The 19,218-nt window shown below is 50.8% G+C and overlaps 1 protein-coding gene across 2 annotated transcripts in view; it reads left to right on the top strand.

The window, feature by feature from the left end:
- CUEDC1 (CUE domain containing 1) overlaps nt 1–19,218 on the top strand; it is a 76,097-nt gene that overhangs the window by 9,961 nt on the left and 46,918 nt on the right. The window contains exon 1 of one of the 2 annotated variants that reach the window (XM_019545609.1): nt 11,676–11,872. The exons of the other annotated variant lie outside the window; for it this stretch is intronic. The gene's annotated coding sequence lies outside the window, so the exon portion shown is untranslated. Of the gene's footprint in view, nt 1–11,675; nt 11,873–19,218 lie in introns of those variants that run through there. 2 annotated transcript variants of the gene reach the window in all.

The raw sequence follows: 19,218 nt of genomic DNA, 5'->3' as shown, positions 1-19,218 counted from the left end.
TTGCTGGGGGTTTTATTAATGCTTTTCAATATGTGCACCTTGCAGTTGTTTCTCTCTCCCTCTAAGGAATGGGTTTTTTGTTTTGTCCCCTCTCTCCTTTTTTTTTTTCTAAGCACGCCGAAACAACCTTTATCTTTGCTTTCAAAATTCTGCAGAAAATTGACTCTTTTCTTTGGTGCGCTTGATTTGCAGCTGCAGCCGAGAACGGGAGCAATTTCATATTTATTTATTTATTTTGAAAAGAAAATGACTTTTAAAGCAGCGGAGTCTGCTCCTTGCAAAGGGCGATTGTGTGTGGGGGGATTTAGTGGGATGAAACAAAACACCGTTTTCTTTTTTGGCAAAGCTGATTGGCTAGAGATGATTAGTGGGGGTCGATATTGCCAGCCCGCTTTGTCGGCAAGATTTCTGAAGGTGGAAAAAAATCGGGCTTTTTCAGGTCCTTTTTATGCGTTCTCCTATCTGAGCCCTGAGGTGCTGGCATGTGAAACTTTTTTCTCTGCAATCAGGTCAGATAAAAATGGCCTTTTTAAAAAAAAAAAAGCAGCAGATGATGAGATTCTGCTGTCATCCCAGGACTCCAGGAGCTGGGGCTTTAGGGAAAAGCAATAAATGGCACGTGCTATGGCAGTGCTGAGTAGGGCTGACCAGCGGAGCAATGCAGCAGCGGTAGCAGGCTGGATGAATCTTGTGTTTGCCAACACTGGGTCGAGTGTCCTGCACATTTCTTGCTCGCCCCTCTTTCCTGCGTGGAGATAGCTGACTTCAGTAGGAGCCCACCTGCCTATTTGATTTTCTTTGCATTATGGAAAAACGAGGCAGTCTGTTCAAAGCTCTTTTTTAGCACACCACCAACTAAATCTGTGAAACTCCCTGCCACATGATGCCACAGAGGGGAGGTAAGTATTGGGATCCCCAAAAGGACTGGATTAGACATAGCAATGATTCGGATATGCTCAGTGCTAGGGAGGGTCGGGTTTGATGGAGGGTGGCAGATCCTAGCATGGCAGGATGTAACCCAGCCATTGACTGCCGGGATCCTCTTGTGATCAGTTCATTGCAATAGCACGGTTACAAAGGAGTCTTGCAGGTAAGGATGCTATTTTCTAGATATTAAAATAGGTGGATCCTTGGTGCCATTTCCATCTCCCAGCCTCTAGACTGGCAAAGACGAGACTGAATCCAGTTGCCTGCCTGCTTCCCCTCAGTAGTTTAGAGCATCTGAGCTTTCTTTAAGCCTGCTGCAGCCGCTTTTATCCCCCCAGTGTTTTATGCCTCTGCAATGCTGTGGCGAAGCGCCGGAGTCTCAGCTTGGAGCCTTTGCAGCTGAAAGATTAGGTAAGCTTGAGTGGCCCAAGCCAGCTGCGCGCATACAAACTCCCCCTCGGTGCTGGTGGCTGGATTTGAGTTGTGAACCTTGCAAGCTTCCAGCGACGCGGAAAAAGAAAATCCTCCGCAGCCGGATTGCTGCTTCCTGATCAGTGGTGCTTAGGCTCGTAAAGGACCACTTACCACGTCTCTATCGTGCGCTGTCGGGCTGTTTTGCTCTTTACCGCTTTTGCCTTTAATCAACTATACCATGCAGTGACTATCTGTATTTTTACACAAAACGAGAGAGACCCAGTGAGTTTGTGCATGGAAATGAACGTGCGCCCTGAAATCAGTGGGAAGATCCCCCTTGTTTCTGGTGGTGCTGAAGTGATGCCGAAAACCTTTCTTGAGCCCTTCTCCAGCAAGGTGCATCTCGCCTATAGAGATCTCATAAAAACCCCTGAGGAATGTCTTTGAAGCCCCATGGCAAGGTATGGCCTTGCATATCAGATGACTGCACCTATTCAGCCTCCTGATAAAAGCAGCCAGGCCCCAGAAGACAGGAAGGAAGTGGAAAAGAAAAGCAGGAAAACAGAAGAGAAAGGAGGAAGGCATGATGAAAGGATGGATGCCCGGGATCTTCCTCTTTTTTGTACCTGTGCATCACCCAGCTTTGCTTTTGACCCTGTCGGAGTTGTTCTACATTAGGAGCAGGCTGCTTCACGCGGCTGGCGGCTCAGGGATTTAAAAAAGGCCCTACAGATGGAAATTGGGTGTTTTCCATAAACAGCTGAGTGGCTGCGACCCTGTAGAAATCCACTTATGCCATCCACTCAGCCAGCGCTAATTGAACATAATTACCTTGTAAATAGTGACTATCCCTATTTTCAGATATTGGAATAATTATCCTGTTATGTCAATGCAAAGGGGGAGGGGCGGGAATAGGCATGTGTGTGGGGGTATAATTTTATTACTAGGGCAGTATGTGATCTCTTTAAAAGGACATTAAGATAAAATAAAACACGCTCATCATCTTCATTTGTTTGTGGGGGTTTCTTTTTAATCCCACCCCCCCCCCACTCAGCCTGTAGCTAGATCAGGACTCCACTTCTTTGTTTAAGATGTTTCTTTCTTGCCTTTGCAAGTAGTTTTCTCATTCAAAGGTGCCACCTCTCAGTCCATGGATATTTGCCTTTTAAGAGAAGTGCAGGAAGGATCCTGGCTTCAAACGGGTGAAATGGCCAACCATGCCAGCTGTGCCTGTATAGTGATACACAATGCTGCCTGCCTCCCTTGTGTTCCCCTTTCAGCTTTATCTCTGTCTTTATTGCTGGAAAATGAGCTCTGATTTCAGGAAGCAATATTTCTCCCTGACAGCTTGTCAATTTATTCCCCGGGAAAGTCCACGCTGGAAACCAGGGAAAGAGAGCCGCTGTGCCTTAGCGACAGGTTAAAATGCACACGTTTAATTCAAGAGGCGCCTGTTTTGCGGCCCTTTTTGCTGTCCCGTCCCATGAAAGCAAACCTTTTGCGGGTTAGAAACAAGTTAATAGGTAGATTTTTCTCTAGAGACCCAAGCATGGCACATCTGCTAGGTGAGTTGCAGCGACATCGCTGCTTAGTGCTGATTTTAACGTTTGACCCAGTTACAGAGTCAATTAGACCGGTGTTTTCTCCTCGGCAATCTTCTTCGGCAGCGTCCCTGGAAGGTGCGAGATTCCTCAGGACTCTTTAAGGGATGGCGCGCTAGCTTGTAATCTCCTCCTCGATCAGGCACATCTTTGCTCTTCGGCTGACGGAGGAGACGCTCTGATATTTCTGGCGCTCGGCTGTTCGGCGCAGTCGCTTTTGGAAACCAGCTTCTCTTAAAATTAGATCACGCTGTTAAATGCCGCTTTTGGCATTGGCACGCACCCTGGGCGTTGTGTCCCCAAGCACCCTCTCGAGCGCTGCGGTTTGGAAGTAGTGATAATAATACTGGAAGAAGAAAAGGAAGGGTGGGGGGAGGTATGGTAGAGAAAAGGAAGCTCATTTTTGAGGGGGATCAAAACCAAGACGGCGCGTGATTAGCTCGGTTGATTGGAGAGATGCTGGCTCAAAAGCTTTTGAAGCGAGGCTGGCCAGCTTGTGGGCACCGGAGCGAGGCGAATAGAGAAGGGGATGTAGAAATATGTGCAGGACTGTTGGGATGGGGCAGCTGAGTCGGGGAGACTGCATGGTTGCACCGTTTACGTGACTGAGGAGCGCTGAGTTTTAAGGAGATCTTTGAAGAGTCGAGATGCATGGAGACGGGGGTCACAGCAGGAGTGGAGCAGAGGTGCAGCGTGCAAATTCAAGGCAAAGTTTCTGTGGCAAGCCTGCAAGGTCCGGTACCCCCGTGGACGTGCAGATGAAACAGCTCTTTTATAATTCTCCATGTCCGAGTCCTTTGAATCATCCCCCTTCAGAGTTGTTGCTAGCGCCGCGAACAGACATGACCCTGAATTTCCCAAGTACGTGCTTGAGGCCTGTCCTTCCTCCAGGATTTCAGGGAGGGCTGGGCACCATGGTAAACGTTTTGCCCAAAGGGTAGAAACTTGGGAGTTTAAGAGACGGCTCGTTTATCTTCCCATTGCTTCCGAGTTGAAGATGATGGAGACGGGGTGGAAGATGCAAGGCAACCTGGCTGCCTTCACCTGCCTCCGGATATCCAGGGTAGGCACGGGGAGACTCAACAGCCAGCATGGCAGGAATAGAGCCAATGTCCATCGGTGGCAACGGTGCCACCATTCCCCTGGCTGGAGCTCCCTGCGAACCCTTTGCCCGTCCCCTGCCGCGATGCCTAGAAAACCGAGTGGCAGCTGGAGTGCTGGGACTTGCTGAGCTGGGTCGTCTCCTTGTTTCCTGGCATTCCCCTTCTTGCGTTGTCCTAACCGACGACCGCATCTTGCTTGGTTAGCTGTCTGAGGCAGGGAGCTGCCTCTTCGGTACGGCTGCGTCCAGCGCTGAGCATCTGACTGGGGCCTCCCAGGCACTGTCCTGTTGCAAATGATAAGCCTCCACTGGCAAAGCATTTATTTGTCCTAAATTGCCAGCTGTAGACCTGCTGCTGCTGTCAGTCTTTGTTGCCGGATAATAGCCTTTGCTTTAGGCTGGCCTGAATACCTGGGCTCTGAAGCACTGGTGGCAGGGCAGGGGGGGGAAGAGGAAGGGCAGAGGGCTGGTGTTTAGCATGAAAATTAATTTTGCTAATGAAACGCATTCAGCCGACGGCAGTTTGAGGAAGAGCTTGCCCTGATTTGGTGGCGAGCTATAAGAAAGCCGTGTAGGAGAGCAACTACAGCACCGGTATTATTGCTCATCTGTTTCAAGGCAGAGAGCTGAGAATTTGGATGCAAACTCAAGTGAGACAGTGGAAAAAAGCTGTCATCCTCTGTAGCCCTGCAGAAATATTCCCCCCCCCCTTTTTTTTTTTCCTTTCCTGAAACTTGTCTAAGCTGTGCTCCCAAGCCTGAAGAGAAATTCAGAGCTTGTTTGAGCATCAGGCTGACTTTTTAGGTCCAGGTTAATCTCCCCGTTTCACTTCTTCTATTTAAAATTATGCTCTACTGTGCTGGGATGTCAAAAGGTACAGAGTGAATTTTAAACTGCATCTTTTAATGGGCCTTTATCTGTTCCCTGGAAGAGCCCTGCCATGCAGGACGAGGGAATATCCCTGCTTTCAAGGTTCACTGGAAAAAAAATTCTGTTTCCCTGGGAGAGATCTGACATGTGAGTATTTAATTAAATATCCGTCTCCCAGTCAGGGTAGTGTTTCATGGGGGCTTTCCTCTGCAGAGCAGTGTCTCGCAGTGTGAGGGAGGATAAAAGAGCGGGCCATTAAAATGAGATGCTATGTCACAGCATGGCAGGAATACAGCGTGTACTGACTGTACCGAGCCATCAGTTTGCTACTTCCAGAGGACAGCGTGTAGCAACCATATGGCTTGCTGGTTCACAGAAAGAGCTCTTCTGTTCGAGTCTGAATTAGTTCATTTTTTCTTTTTCCCCCCTCTTCTCTCAGTGGCTTTAAGTGATGCCAACTTGTGAGGCTCATGCTTACAACTCTTGCAAGCTAAGAAGGGCCAGCTTGTGTTTCCCTTGGGATGAGAGACCTGTACAAGAAACACCTATGTGCTGCATCAATGGTGCTGGTGATTTGCTGTCCACCTAGGAGCTGTTACCTACAGAAGGTCCCAGTGAAGTGTTTGAAGTGTGCGTTGCTGCTGGAAGCAGCATTTTCCATAAGAGGCTTAAGGGGAACTGCCCACATCTTTTGATTTTTGGATTGGGTTCATGCCAGATTTTCTGTGTCATGCAAGATGTTGTAATAAGGAGAAATGCAAAGTCCTGCACTTTAGGATGGAGCAGGCCCGTGCACTGGGGACCGACTGGCTGGGCAGCAGCTCTGCAGAAAAGGACCGGGGGGTGACAGTGGACAGTAAATTGGATGTGAGCCACCAGCGTGCCCTTGTCGCCAAGAAGGCTCATGGCAGACTGGGCTGCACTGGTAGGAGCGTTGCCAGCAGATCAAGGGAAATGATTATTCTCCCCTATTCAGCACTGGTGAGACCACAGTTGGAGAAGTGTCCAGTTTTGGGCCCCCATTACAGAAAGTTGGAGAGAGTCCAGTGGAGGGCAACAAAAACAGTGAGGGGGCTGCGGGACGTGTCTTGTGAGGAGAAGCGGAGGAATCTGGGCTTATTTAGTTTGCAGAAGAGAAGACTAAGAGGGAATTGAATAGCAGCCGTCAGCTCCCTGCGGGGGAGTTGCAAAGAGGATGGAGCTGGGCTGCTCACAGTGGTGGCAGATGACAGGACAAGGAGCAATGGGCTCAGGTTGCAGCAAGGGCAGTTGAGGTTGGATATTAGGAAAAACTTTCTCACTAGGAGGGTAGTAAAACACAGGGACAGGTTACCCAGAGAGGTGCTGGACTCTACATCCTTGGAGGTTTTTAAGACCTGGCTAGCCCAACTCTTGGCTGGGATGATGTAGTTGGGGCTGGTCCTGCTCTGAACAGGGGGTTGCACTAGATGCAACTCCTGAGGTCCCTTCATCTCTCGTTTTCTGTGATTCTGGGGCTTCTCCGTCAGTCGGGGAGTGATGCAAAGGGGGTTCTTGTGTTTTGGGGGAAAGCTTTCCTTCCCTGCTTCTTGTGGTTTATTTGACCATTTCAGTAATGCCAGGTCTCATCTTCCCCGGTGTTGCTGGAGTTCCTTGGGGGTCTTGGACGTTTCAGTGTGTCCTCTCTCGCCTTCACAGAAGGGAGAGGTCGGAGGCTGTCGCAACTTCCTTGCGTCCAAATGTGCGTCGTCACTGGGATTAATTGGTGTTGGATTAAAAATAAAACCAAAGCAGAAAGCACATCTCCCCCCGAACTGAGAAAGTCTGACCAAATCTCTGCCCCTTCAGCCATTCTGGTTTCACGCCCTCGTCCCCTGTAGGATCATCCTTTCGTTACATGCTCGCTCATCAGCGTCTTCCAGACTTGTCGGGACCTGGTGTGAAAGCTCCTTGAGTGGGGAAGGGGTTTGAACCTTTTCAACCCAAGCCTTTCTTTGCACAAAGTGGGGTCCTGGTTTCTCAGTGGGAGTACTACAAATCATCATGATGATAAAGACTTCAGTGTTCGCCACCCATGCAAGAGAAGAGCTGGTCGCACCTCCCCAAGCACCCCAGCCGCAGGAAGTGTGCAGTTTCTGGCCTTCAGTGACTCTTGGTTACAGCATCTTTGCAACTACACGTGAGCCTGGCTTTTTCCTCGAATGCTTTGTCTGGAGCAGAGAACAACAGACGCCGAACCCTGCCACAGCTCCACTTCTCCCCTCTCCCATGTTTCCTAACCCTGATCCAGGTTATGCCTAACCCCTCGGAGAAACGTCCGTCTGCCAAAGTGACGGTAGGCCAACAGGATCTGGAAGATGCTTTCCACGCGGGCTCCTCCACCATCTGGTTTCCACTGCACGGCCCCTTCCCTGTGTGCCAGTGAGCCCGTGCCGTCTCAAGGCGATTCGTACAGCACATGGCCAGAAAACTAAGCATTTCTTCCCCTCCTTGAATGCGGTCAAACTAAGCGGTCACAACGGTGTGTGCAACGAGAGTACCTCTAAATCTTTTTATCAGATGTTAATGGACAGGCACCTGTCCCGGGGACTAATTTACAGTGCCCGCGAGTGAGATTGTTACTCTGCTAATTTTGTTTCCATAGAAACTTGTGCAGTCTTTCTGCTCTGCATGGCCTTAGGCAAATCAATACTGATCCCCCGCCCCGCCTTTGCACATTGAACAGAGGGTCTTTAAACTCTGAAGGCAGGAGACTAATGTCTTGTACTGCCAGGAATTGCAAAGCACGTAAGTGCCACAGTATTGTGTGTGTGTGTGTGTGTGTGTGTGTGTCTTTCCATGTTTACAGCCGTATGGCTCCGTCTTGGTGCTTGGTAGTGAACGTAGCACGTGTGTAAACTACCAGGAACTACTAAGATTATTGGTGGATTTGCAATTAGTGCATTGAATGTTGCTCCAGCCATTCCTCCGGGGTGTCAATTGTGAAATAGCGATCTGCTTCAATCTGGGCAAGATGCAGCACACGTTGTGGATGTGCCCGGTGCCTTCAGTGCCCAGGGCAGCATGGGATCAAGCCCTATGTCTGCTTTCCCATCTGCAGGTCTTGGTTGCATTGCTAGTTTGTTTGGATATTTTTTTTTTTCTGGTTATGGAAAACAGCACGGAAAGAAAGCACCCACAAAGTTGTCTTGATGAGTGGGTTCTCTGTGGCATTGTCTGCTGATTTTTCTATGCTGCTGGCAAGCGCCGAGGATGAAGTTATGCTGGCACGAAGTCCTTTTCATGGTGCTATTTGTTTCGCTCGGGGAAACTGGCCTGATCTGTGCTGGGAAAAGCCGCCGATTATCAGCGTAAGCACATACATAACAGGGCTTTTGCCAGCATAGCTGTGTTGGCAAAACCCCCCCTTCTGAGTGGCACAGCAAAGCTCTCACGAGCAGACCGGGCCCGATGCGCTGTGTCCGAACTGAAATGCAGCGTGGCCGGTGAGAGGCTTCCTACCCGGTCCAAGGGGCAGCGAACAGGAGGGGTAACCTGCGGTAGCTGCACGTAGCATTAAAGTCGGGGGCACTGGCAAGGCCCTCGTCTTCCCATCTGGTAGCCGTGGCCTGTCGTAGGATGTTCCTGGGGCATTTCAGCTGTTCTCCGTCGTTGCGGGTGTGGGTTTGAAGTGGCCTTTTTGGGGTTCCTTTATGGCTCCCTGTGAATGCAGGGAGCCAGACTCGATCCTGCATCTCTTTGGTAGACGCGGTGCGCACACGCTGCGGGGACGGAGCCGCCTCACCTAGCGTCCCCTTTCCCGGACTAAATCTTTGCGCTGTAGGCTCCTGCCCATGTCTTCCTGGGGAGGGGAGGTCTTGGCCTCCCCTGAGCCGTGTAGGCCCTGGATGTTTCGAACGATGCGATCAAATTAAAATCCTCATTCTGTAGAGATGGTTGAAACTTTTGCTTTGGCTCCTGATGATTTCAATTGGTGTCTTTGGGGCTGGAAAGCATCTCAGTGGTGTTGCTTTGAGGCCCAAAAAGCCTGCTTTGGTGTTTCCAGCTCCTCCTGACTTCAGCTGGAGATATAATAGGGTCTGAGTAATTCCCCTTGGGACGGAGGTGCCTGGGGACCAGTCCTGCCCCATTTGAATGGGGATGAGCCATTTCCTCCCTCTAATTGCGATGACACTTGACTTTTAGACGGCAAATCCATCTTTAAGAGGGTGCTACAAAAATGAGCTCGGACATGGAGTGCGATGGATGCCCTCAGCCTGCAGCATCTTTCGTTCCTTGGCGGTTTAGCAGTTGCTGACAAAACCCAACCTGGAAATTGTCCCCAAAGTGCTTTCCTCCCCCATTTCCTGACCCTTGGCACGACTGGCTCCCAGGGCAGGCTGATGACCGTCGTCTTGAGAAGTGGCGGGTCTCGTGCTCTGTTTCAGTGGCATAAATACTCAACCGACTTGCCCAACACCTTGTACAAAGGTGGAGGCGCAAAGAAAACCCAGGCGTCCAGACTTGCCTTCCTCAGCTGTAGCCACGAGACCCGCTGCAGTGCTGGCACGTGGGCCACATTGCATCTCTCTGCCTGCCGCGTGCCAACTAGATTGCATGGAAAGCCTTCTGCCTCGTGGACATCCAAGCAAGCAGCTTAGCGACTCTGCCCATCCCTTCAAGCAGCGCAAGATGATGGATTAGACGCAACGGAGATAAATGTGGTAAGGTCACCCGTAATCTGCTCTTTCTGCCTGTTGTGTTTCCACCCTTTGTGGATAGGCTGTTATCAGCGGGGCTAGCACAATGAACTGGAAGAAAACATTGCTCCGAGTGGCGTGTGTGCATGGAGGATTGTTTGGTCTGTGGGGAAAACCTCTTCTGGGCTGGGCACGTTTTCCATTTGTGCGCTCGCGGTGCATGCTAACAAGAGAGCTCGTTGTTCCTCCGCCTCCCATTGTGTTTTATGGGTGGGGATGGATGAACGCTCATTCTTTTCCCCACGGGGGCCGTGCCTCTTTTCCTTCCAGCACAGCCTCTTCTGTGCAGAGCAAGTCTTTGGGTCACAAACTTAAATATCCGGGGCCAAAGTATCTGCTGGTGGAGATCCGCACTGCTCTGCTTACATCCACTCCAAGAATCTGTTTGCATTATAATGCCATTAGCACTTCCTGTCCCCCAAATTTCTGTGCAACCAAAGCGTTCCCCACTTGGCCTGCTCCAGTCTTTTTTTTTGCTGACTGCTCTCTTAGCTTCTGTGTCCCCCGCAGGAGAAATCTTGGTTTCCCAGCTTTGAAATCTCCATGCCCCTTTGGACTCTTGGGGTTCAAAAGGGATGTTCAGAAGTAAGTGGGGGAGCCCAGATGAGTGAGGAAGTGCTATACAGGACTTGCAAGTGATAACTGAGTGATTACCAAAAGTGGTGAGGACCGGGTCTATGCCACAGGTGCGAGAGCGTAGGATCTACCGTACTGTATCAGACCACGTGCACGTCCCGGCTGGCATCCCGTATCTTGCACGGACCTCTATCAGCTGCTTCGGCGGGCGGTGGAAGGATCCCTGCTGCAGGTAGCAATGGGGTAATCTCTCCGTAGGGTAAGTTTTTCTGGACCCCTGTTAATTAGAGACTAGCTAAAATCCCAGAGCAGAAATGTTCATATCCCCGCCCACCCCCACACACGCATACATACACACCCCCTTGCCGCTGCCTGGATCCTGACTCGGTGAACTCCCAGTATTCCTGTCGAAATATTTGATAAATAATCGTATTGAGCTGTGGCATTTTGCTGAGCTTTAGGATCCAAAATATCCCTTAGGCCCCCGAGTCCCACCAGCCCTGTGTGCGTTGCGGCAAGCACCCTATTCCTGGAGTCAGCAACTCAGTCCTGGCAGGGAAAGCATCTCGGTGGAGCTGTGCACAATGATTTGAAAAAACAGCAACCAGATGTGACATTGCTTTGCAATGCAGAAGCGCCGCAATTCCCCAGCGTGCCTGTGATGTGAATACGGTCGTCTGACACCACGGGGGACAGTATCTAGTCTCGTTCTTGTAAATCCTAATGAAATTTGTCTCCTGCTTTTGAGGCTGCTTGGATTCATAGGCCTCTCTGACTACCAGGCAAATGCACACGGCGATTCCTCCCGTTGCCCTTCAGAGTAACCAGTTGCAGCCAGGTTCACGCCTGCCAACCATCTCTGTGGCTCTTAGGCTTTCGTGCAGAAGCATTTCCTTTCCGACGGGTTGTCGTGCCACGCAGTCAGCCCGCTCGTTTCCGAACCGTCTGCCCGCATTATGTGCAACACATGCCTAAGCGAATGAAGCGTGCAGCACGTTACAGCGGCGCCACAGAACCATTGCCTTTGGATACCGGGTAGCGGTCGGGAAGATGATTTTCTGTCATTAGCAAAGCAAAAGCTCCTGTTATTAATGATGTTGTCAGGCAGTGGCAGCAATAATAAAGATCCTGACAGATGCTGCTGTCGATCTACTGATGTAAAAGCTTTTTGTAAGAGCATTACAAGGGCAGGGTCATTAATCTTGTTTTTACAGGTGGGGAAACTGTTGTTCTGGGAAGTGAAGTGACTTGACGAAGGACAGAGGCCAGTGCTCAGTCCTCTGGGCTACATCGGCCAGGAGCCCTTGCTCCCTGTTCCCTCCGTCTAACCGCTAGGTAGGAGCCCCCATTCCTGATAAAAAGCAGGAGCAATGGAGACTTAAAAGCCTTGCTGGATTCGGTGGGAGATTTTAATCGGTAATTTATTTATTTTTTGACTGATGCGTGCAGGTTTTGTGGATTGCCCGCAGGAAAACCCCCCCCCAGATCTTTATTGTTGAATTTGTAAAGTTATCCGAACCATCTGTTCCGATGAGGCTGACAGCAGAGGTAACCGCAGGCACAGAGGGCAGCGAGGATCAATAACCAATTCCCCGGCTAGTCGTGGGAGACGCACGGATGACCTTCCAGAATAAATAGCCAAGATGGTGTGTTAAGTACCCATGGTCAGCCGGCTTGGTAATATTGATCCAGCTGTTTTAATTGTTTTGCTCGGTTGCCTCCCCAGATCAGAGGGGAAACGCCATCGAGGGCACAAACACAGAGCAGGGAAATCAGCATGGAAGAAACGCCAGTAAGATAAGCAAGAAGTTGGTCTTGTGCTTAAGGTGGTAAGATGTGGGCATTGCTCCTAGCTGTACTGCAGCCACCATCTGTGGCCTTCACCAAGTTGTTTGTTGCCTCAGTTTTCCCCTCCGTACAATGGGGATAAATATCCCTCCTGTTTTTTATCTGTCTAGTCTACTCAGACTGCAAGCTGTATGGCATGGATTATATCTCCTATATACACTGGATGCGCCCTGGAGGTTTGCTGAGCTGGCACAAGGCTGTGTGTTTCCTTAGAGTTGTCCAGCCAGGCTTCTGCAGCCCCTTGAGCGAGGGTCATTTCCAGCATGGTATCAGGGGGGATTAATATTCTTTCCTCCTTGATCTCTGTGGTGCAGATGAGGGGAAAATACTGATTTATTTATTTTTTTATTTTTATTTTTATTTTTTTTTTCCTCCCATCTTCCCTGCTCCAAGATACTTGCTTCTTCTCGAGCCTTGCCTGGACTCCTAGAGCTGTGGTGCTAGATGCCGGGTCAGGGGCACGTTGCTGCAGAGGTAGCTGAACCCCATCTGTGTGAAGAGGGGTGGTGATCTACCAAGGGAAACCCGAACGATTTGCCCCTGAGCGACTTGTCTGCATGGCCTTAACTGAAGGGGCAGCCCCGGGAGGCTGCTGTCACGGGCGTCGGGGTCTTCAGGGCCTTGCAGGATGGGGCCCAGAGCTGGTCATGGCCGAGGTCTTGGTTTTGCTTGGATCACGGAAAAGAAGGGAGTTCTCTCTGTGCAAGATCAGCATCGGGCCTTCCCCGAGCACCATTACTAAAGGAAGGGAATGAAAGGGGCCATCTGGTCCAACGGGCATTGTTGTAACCTGGAGCTGTTTGGACAGCTGCGCGGCCTGCCGGCAAGTCGCCGAGACCTCGGGTGGTCACGAAAGTCCCCAGCACGCGGTGCCTGCGGTCCGGAAGACTGAACAAGCAGACCCCGCTCCCTTCCCCTCCTCAAAAGAGGGTTTTGGAGGGGCAGGGAGGGAGCAATTGCCTTCTTGCAGCCTCGGATCAGCCTGCACGTCAATCGCCTGGGAGCACTGTCCATTGAGAAACTCCTCGCACGCCCGTAGTGACTCACCTCGGCGTCCTCGAGGGTTGGGCAAGCACAGGATTTAGAGGCTGCTTTTGAGCAACTCCCTTCTTTGTCCTCCCCGGCCTGCATCTCCTGTTCCCAGGGGGGAGGTGAGATGGGGCAATGCGCCGCAGGGTAGAAGTACGAATCTTGGAAAGCCCGGGTGCCTTTCAGTTAAACTGATTATACTAATGCTTAACTGGAGGATGAGGGCGCCTTGTTAATAAGCGTGCCACCTGTAACAGTCATCTGGACATGCGAGCTTCCTGCTTACCGGGGCTCCAGAAGGCAGCGGCTCTGGAGGAACCAGCGTGCAGGTGCCCTGGAAAGGACTTGCCGCGCCAGTTGTCCATTGCATTCAATGCTCCAGCTGTGCCCTTGAGTTCGGTGGCAGATTTAGGAAACGTGTATGGAAATCGGCACAGCCTAAGCGGTGTTGCCCAGGAATTAACGTGGCTATGAGCTGGCTGGGGCTGATCACGTGCCCTTTCCTTTAACCGCCGGCACGCCGCATTCCTCGCTTTGTGTCGCACTTCTGGAGTGCGGCTTTATCCCCCACCACCACCTGCATGAAAGTGAAGTGCATGGAGCTCCCTCATCCTGCTGGCTTTGAGGGGTAGGATGCATGAAGGAGCTAATCCCAAACTCAGGAAGAATATGGAAAGACTTCTACTGACTTCAGACCCTTATCTAGCACCTTTCCTTCAAGGAACCCTTAGGGCATCACTTCCATGGGCATTAAATCCCCCACTGCTCCTGGCAGGTAGGTAAATACTATTATCCCCATGTCACCGACAGGTGAAGTTAAGGCACAGGGCCCCCCAGGGAGTCAGTGGTCTTCCCCCCAGATCTGCAGTGGCCCTAATACACAGCCCTCTGCCCTGACCCTTTAGTCGCTGGAGCTTTGCTGTGCCTCTCCTTGGTAGAGGGTCAGGTCCGGAGGCTTGCAGCGAGGGTGCCTCATCTGTTGGGTACTACAGCATGTGGTGGGGCCTGATAAGGACTCTGCCAGCTACCCTTCCCTAGCGTGCTCCGCCCCAGCTGAGCTTCCAGCAGCCTTTCCCCTTCCTGCTTGCTGTTGACCCTCCGTGGAGCAGGTTATGGTATACCCCACAGCTTTTGGGGGAAGGCTGCCTCCTCCCAGGATCCCTGGGAGCTAGGAGCTAGTGTGCGTGCACGCACTGCTGCTGCGGTCAGCTGGGCGAGATGTCACGGCATCCTGCTGCCATCTTTTACTGATTCCCGGTGACCAAGGAGACTCTTGCTTATGGCCCAGAGGAAGAGACCGGGGGGGACATTCCCTGAAGTCCCAGCTCCTGGGTCGGGTGAGGGCAGCTCAGCTGAGAAGCATGACTTTGTTGGCATCCGCGGAGGCCGTTTCAAGAGCACTGGCTACCTCCAGGTCCCGATCTGAGTAAGCTTTGAGACGCCGGCCTGGAGTGGGGTAGAAATGCATCATGTTAATGCATTGGAGAGAGGTGGTGTGGGGCGGGGGGCGGTGTACACCGAAGCCTCTGGTGCAGAATAGCTTTAAGTCTCAAATATGCATCCTAGACCCTGCAATGCCAACAGCTCAAAGAGGTTCCCTTTGTCGTCACGTGTGTTATACTGTCAGGGTCCAACAAGCTGTCTTGTAAGTGCTGTCGCTGGAAAAAATGATAGTGTTTTTGTAGACCTTCAGGGGCCCAGTCCTCAACCCCGCACTGTCCTTCCAGCACACAACCCAGCGACCACGGCATACGTATGCGGGAGCGGTTATTATTTTGGGGAGGTGGTTGAAGAAGTAAAAGGCCACCCTCCCACGTTGGATGAGGAGGCTGAGCAGAGCCGCAAGCTGCAGGCTGCCTCGAAGTGGCGCGTTAGCTGTTTCGAAAGCAGGAATCCCAGTAATTTAATTACTGAACGCAAGGTCTCTTTGCCGGTAATGGGAAGAACGAAGCAACAGCTCCGGCATTCCTGGTAGGCCGGGGGATTCTTGCAGCCCCCTTGTTCTCCGCATTTCTACCGTTATTTGACTTTTCCAAGAGGCTGTAAACTTTTGAGGGATTGCAGCTGGAGGCAGGCGCGTGTTGATGGCAGCAAGGGAAGCCGAGGGAGAAGGGGGTCGCACGGCTCAGTCATCTTGCAGTGATTTCATAGCTGCCCTTTTTTCTTAAGGCAGCCCCTCGTGTCTAATTTATCACACACCTTGACACAAGAGAGATTTTTAACAGAGATCCATTTAAATTTCACAAAGGCATACTGGGTTACTTGACTCACTCGCACTTGCTTGACCTTTTTTTTTTTTTTTTTAATCCCTTCCTGGAAACCTTATTTCATGTTTGAATTCCCTCAGCTATTTTAGGAATGTCGTCCTACCAAGATCAAATTACCTTAGATGAAACCCAGGCACAGCAGCCTTACAAGGCAAGGAACTTTTTGATTAACTACCTGTGCCATCTCATTAATATAGGCTTAGTTTCAAACTCGGGCTGTAATTCTGGCATGGCAAATGTGTGTGAAAACCATGGATTAGTCACGGTAAGGATACCAAAGGCCCGACATTTTGTGGCAGGGAACAGCACTAACCCTTTGGCTCAGTCTGTCTTTACATTTAATTTCCTTTACGGTGGTGTGGGGGTTCGTCCTTTTATTCTTTTCTTTTTTTGGTGCATGGGAAGGAGGGCTTGTTTGCAAGCCCTTTGCTAGCAACTTTCCACTTGGATTTATCTGTCTCCAAACAGGCTGATCTGGCCAACAGCCCTGTATGAGCAACCCCCGTCCCCCTACAGAGCTACGGGACTTCACATTTTTGGATCTCATTGGAGAAGTGGGACCTAATTTGAAAGCCGCTGGGTTGAAAGTCGGCAATGTTTCCCCAACAGTCACAAGTTGGGGGAAGTTATTAGCTTGTAACGGTGGTGAATTTAATCTTACACCTGGGCTGGATTTGTCCTAGTGACTTTTAGCTGCATTAAGCTGCTGTATAAACCCGCTGGGTGTTGAGAAGCGCTGACATCTGTTAGTTCCCCGATGGCCTGTCATAAATCTGTCCCCGAGAAGGGAGTGTGTTATTTGGGTGGAGCTGGCGACAGCTTTATGAGTGACAAATGTCTGTGATGGAGGGGCACCTTCTGTGTGCCCATTGTTTGGGGGCAACAATCGCACCCTTTCTTTATTTTTAATTTTTAAAAATTTTTTTAAATACAATTCCTGAGGCCCCAGAATGAGAGGAAGCGGATCAGGCAGAACGCTTGAAACGCCTGTGATCAGTTTGAGAGAAAAAAAGAAAACTTTAAAAACAAATTTGTTACTTTCCCTTTCTACATATAGGAAAAAGACCACATACCTACTGCATTAGGTAAAGGAGCCTAAAGGATAGGATAGATTTTCAGCTGCTTGAAAACTTTGTGACCGCTGGATTGTATTTATTTTTTTGTTAAAGATTTGCTAGTGCTCAAACGCAAACTGCTGGGCTGGCTGCAGAAAATGTTGCCTAGGATGAGCAAGACCTAGGTCATCCCTGTGTCTTTTTAGGTTTAAAATCTTTTCATTTTCTAAAGGATTTAAATGCTCATATTTTGAGGGGATTTGGGTGCGGCTATTTGATTAAAAAACCCCCGCCTGCCATTTTAAGACTCTTTTTATGTGTCTGTTAAATACCCGATGCGCAATAGCTATTTGCGATGTAGGTAAAACCGGGGGCGTCTACATGTTGCAGTGATCACGCGAGTCTACACATGATCACTTGCTATGTTGCGTGCTCCCCACAAATAGCGCGCCGCTCTGGCGACATAGCAGGCGAATCTACGCGTGCCCTGCGCGTGGCGCGGTACGGGCCGTTACTGTGCCGTGCTTTAGTACTCCCATAAAGGAAGTACTAAGGCGCAGCGACGTGTAAATGCACCCACCGCTCCAGGAGGACAGACCGATCAGGAGTGCCGTTTTGGGATGTGTTGATGGTGGACATCTTTTATTGGGATACCAGCAAAAAGCTCGAGTCCAAACTGGACTGTAAAGCACCGATGCGCTCTCTATGATTATCGCTGTTTTTATAAAATACCGTGGGTGCTTTCTGGACAGAAAGAAAGAGAGATTTTTTGCTCTGAGAAGCCTTGTGTTTGCATTAGACGGGAGGCACAAGTGGAGATGACGGGGGAACAGGCTAGGTAGGGCATGAAATGTCAAGTGGCTGCCCTCTGCCGACTGGACTTGAAACTGCTCATCTGTGTGTCAGAGGCCCTTGGCAGCTAATAGCCGCGGGTGAATCTCCTTCGGCTCAAGCGAGGTTTCTGTTCGGTCTCTGTCATAACCATAAAATGCTAAATGGCAATCGTGTGCGGCCTGGGGACAGCTGGGACATCCCGGCCGTGTTACGACGTCACGGTGGATAGCGAGAAGTCGAAGGGTAAGACGCACGGAAAGGATCGCTGCTTGATTTCCTCGCTCAGAGCAAAGCTCCCTTGGAGCCGTATCCGCTTTACGGCAAAGGTTTTGAGAGCGAGGAGTGAAGAGCCAACAGGGTTGGGGGGACGGCGAAGGACGAATCTGATGAGCCCCGGTGGTAAACTTGGCGAGGAGTTGCCCGCAGGGACAGATATGGACAGGCAAGTTGCCACCATGCTGAGGTGGAGCCGGCAGCAGGATACGCAGGAAGAAATGTCAAGGCAGGTCATCAAGTTGCGGGGCATGGACAAGGTAGGAGGGGAAAGGCTTGGGGTAGACCCAGAAACAGCAACCAAAGTCAGTAACCGCCCAGCAATGAGGGAGGAGAGAGGGGACAGGTGCCAAGGGCTTCCTACAGAGAGCACTGGGACGAAAGGTTAGTGCCACCTGGCCCCTCAAACCAGTGCCCTAAAAATGGGCATTTTGTCCTGTGCTTCATTAAATTGAAACTGGCTTTTTGTTTGAGGAAAGTCGGTGTTTGCTTCTGGCCTAGTGTCAGGGCTGCTCCGTTTCATCTCTAGCCTGTAACGTGATATCTCAGCATCCAGTCCGACCCCCCTCCCCGTTCTCCCGCTGCCTCCTTTCTTTATTTTTTAGGCCGGAGAATAGATTAGCCTTCTCTCCTGAATGATGACAATGCAACAGGAGGCTTTTTCACGCTGAAACAGCTTGGACTTGTGGCTCACATCCCTTATGCACATGACCTCCTACACCAGTGGTTTGCAAAACAAAAAACAGGTGCTTCCCGATCCGTGCTACAGAAGGAGCATCGCTTCGCGGCATCTCCTCTCTGCTGCATAATGCAAAGAGAAACCCCACCCGTCTTTCTCGGCATGGAGCTGCTTCCACGCTGCTGGAGTGGGTGTGCGGAGACAGGCAAATCTTCCCTATCCAGAGCCTGCGTGCGCTTGCATTCGCGCTTTCAACCAGCCTCCCGAGCCAGCTCTGGGAGCTTGCGCTAACTTAATTAACATCGCGGCCTTGTTTTTGTTTTATAAACACAGCCGCCGTAATTGGACGGCCGCATTAGTAGGACAGCCCCATCTAATTGCTCATTAGGAAACACATTGGAGGAACAGCAGAGGGGGAGACCGAGTGAAAGTTCGCTCGCCCGCTGCTGGGGCTGCCGCTTGGATTTCCAGCAGCCCTCGCCGTTTGAAGAGGTGCCGCCTTTGCTGCCCTGGGAGCAGGTAAAATGGGGTGAAAGGAGTAGATTGGGGCAGAAGAGGCTCTCCAGCTGCATTGGAGGACCTGTGGTTAAGACCCAGGGGTTTGTGGACTCAGCTGCAGCCCTGCCTGCCTGTACAAGCTCCGTGCACAGACCCATTCCCAAAGCATCTGGAAACCTTTTGCTTGGTTTTTAATAGGTTACATACTTATGCATTCACTCCACCAGCACCCTGTAAGGTAAGGGACCTCCGATTACCCGCCATTTATAAATGGGACCCCAAAGCTGTGTGCGACCGGAGAACTGAGCCCTAGTCTCCCAAGTTGTGCACTAATATTTGGACCTTGGGGTGATGCCTCTCTTCTCTCATTTTTGGTTACAGGGGTAAGACGTGTCCATTGTTGCAGAAGCTGACTGGGAAAACATCTCTTGACTTCCTTCATTGCTGTGTATTTACATTGCCTTGAATACAGAGGGCTTCCGCTTGGGACCTGACTGGACCCAACACAGAGCAAGCGTGCAGTACGT

This window comes from Crocodylus porosus, unplaced genomic scaffold, assembly GCF_001723895.1.
Source record: "Crocodylus porosus isolate Cpor-Errol unplaced genomic scaffold, CroPor_comp1, whole genome shotgun sequence".
In the NCBI taxonomy this organism is placed as follows: domain Eukaryota; kingdom Metazoa; phylum Chordata; order Crocodylia; family Crocodylidae; genus Crocodylus; species Crocodylus porosus.
Note: the sequence above shows the minus strand (reverse complement) of the source record. Positions and strands in the feature narration are given on the sequence as shown.